General features: G+C 57.1%; 1 protein-coding gene across 1 annotated transcript in view; it reads right to left on the bottom strand.

Moving 5' to 3' along the window:
- Positions 1–990, bottom strand: part of CPN2 (carboxypeptidase N subunit 2) — a 12008-nt gene extending 11018 nt beyond the window's left edge. Inside the window, exon 1 of the mRNA XM_004712343.2 lies at positions 919–990. The gene's annotated coding sequence lies outside the window, so the exon portion shown is untranslated. The remainder of the gene's footprint in view (positions 1–918) is intronic.
- Between the last annotated feature and the right edge of the window lie 333 nt (positions 991–1323).

Genomic DNA, 1323 nt, shown 5'->3' with positions numbered 1-1323 from the left:
CCATGTGGAACAGAATCCCATGTAGTATATCCTATGTAGATCCCACAGCCATCCCACGTAGAGCAGAACAAGGGCACGGGCCTAAAGGAAAACGGCCACATGGGCCCGGTGAACAGGAGCTGGTTCAGTGAATCAAGTACTCTCTTTGCTGCCTTTCACATGATAGTGTAGATCGGTGTCACTCACAAGATATTAGCCCTATAGTATGTAAACTACGGTGTCACCAAAGGCTCGGTTTCTGTTGTTGAGGGTACATTTGTGCATAAACTCGTCGCCTGGTGACCCTCCAGGACAGGGCAGCACTGCCCCGGTGGGTTCCTGAGACTCACTCTCTGGGGGAGTAGAGCCTCAGCTTTCTCCCGAGGAGCCGCTGGTATTTTCAAACTACCGACCTGTCTGGTTGCAGCCCAAGGCGTAACCGTTACACCGCCCGACTCCATATTCATGCATAGAGAGCATAATCGGAGACTGTACACAAAATGTTTGCAGCGGTGAGCTCTGGTTGTGGGATGTTCCCCCTCCCCCCTTTTGTTCCCACGTTTCTTATCATAAATACCCATCACTTTTCTGTGGGTGAAAGGGGGGCTACTGATAACTCAGAATGGCAAATGCAAACCAGGCTGGAACCAGGCACACATGGACACAGGGCCTCCAGGTTGACCCGTCACTCACTGGACCTGGGCTCTTGATGTAGGGATAGAGGCCCCTCCATCTCGGAGCCCAGTGCCTTCCTCCTGGCCTTTCCCCCGTGGCAGCCTGGCTGCCCACCTCTGGGGCTGCTCCTTAGAGAGGAGGGGGCATGGATACTGTGGCTCACCGGGAGCTGAGCGCAGCCTCTTGCCCCCAGCTGAGTCTGCAGGGCAGTCTCCCACACGCACCCAGGACCCAGACCCCCTACGGTGACCCCAGGAGACCTACCGTGAGGGGCTGAGTAGGCAGGTGCGGGCGCTGGCTCTCTCTGGGGAGCAGAGGGGCTGTGCACTCTGAAACCAGCCAGAACCAGCCACACTGCAGATCAAAGGTCTGCTGGCTGTTCCACGCCTCGTGGCCGGAGCGTTCCCGGAATGTCACCAGGGTCATGGGGCAGGGGAGAGAATCGGGGACAGGCCTCCAATGATTACAAAATGACCCTGAACTGCCCCACGGAGCAGACAGCCCCGTCGTTCTCCCACAGAGCGGCAGGTTGGGCTTGAACTGCCGACAGTACAGTTAGCAGCAGCCGGACACCTACGCCACGATGACACCTTCTGAATACCCCAAACCTGGCCCCCAAGTCCCCTAAGAGCTAAGGGTCATGGCACCTTTAGGACCCCAAGAGCTTCT

Source organism: Echinops telfairi, unplaced genomic scaffold, assembly GCF_000313985.2.
Source record: "Echinops telfairi isolate 266 unplaced genomic scaffold, ASM31398v2 ScPeMD7_17;HRSCAF=63, whole genome shotgun sequence".
Classification (NCBI taxonomy): Eukaryota; Metazoa; Chordata; class Mammalia; order Afrosoricida; family Tenrecidae; genus Echinops; species Echinops telfairi.
This window is presented reverse-complemented; position numbering and strand designations above follow the sequence as displayed.